Genomic DNA, 647 nt, shown 5'->3' with positions numbered 1-647 from the left:
CGACACGGCATATTTGGCTTGAATCTAGAAAAATTCAAACTCTAACCCTAAGGTAGACAGGCAGGGTAAATAAATGTGGGTGATCTCTCATAAAATTGTCTTCTAGGAATTATTTTTATATAGACTATCTTTTCTGTAGAGTTTAAGTGGACAAGCGCGGACGAAATAGAGCGCAAAATTTAAAATGAATTAAAAATTTTCATCAGACCGGAAGTAGGGCATAACCTAGGCGCCATGTTTCCGTCGTACAAGTTTTCACCGTTGCAGTCACCGTTTCAATCGCTCTTCGTGTGGACGTGTATTATTTCTAGTCATGTGTTGTGTAGATGATTCGCTTAAGGTAGGTGTTCGGACTTATTTCTTTAATATTAATTAAACCGTATTTGCCTTGTCGGCCTTAAAATAAAGCTATTTTTTTTTCATCGCAATCGAAGTGTTAGATCTAGAATCTAGTTCCCGCCTCCGCTTCGCTAATCGACTTAATGTAACTATGACACAACTATTAAATCTAGAGTCTCTATTTTAATTAAATAATTAGGAATTCTATCTCTAGATGATATCTAATCTATTCCCACACGTGTGTGCAAGTAGGATTTAACGTCAGAACAGGTGTGGTGGTCTAGGCGTCGCTATTTTTGACGGTAGGA

The sequence above is a fragment of the Physella acuta genome, unplaced genomic scaffold (assembly GCF_028476545.2).
Source record: "Physella acuta isolate Inbredline_101_S28 unplaced genomic scaffold, ASM2847654v3 ptg001229l, whole genome shotgun sequence".
Lineage (NCBI taxonomy): Eukaryota > Metazoa > Mollusca > Gastropoda > Physidae > Physella > Physella acuta.
Note: the sequence above shows the minus strand (reverse complement) of the source record.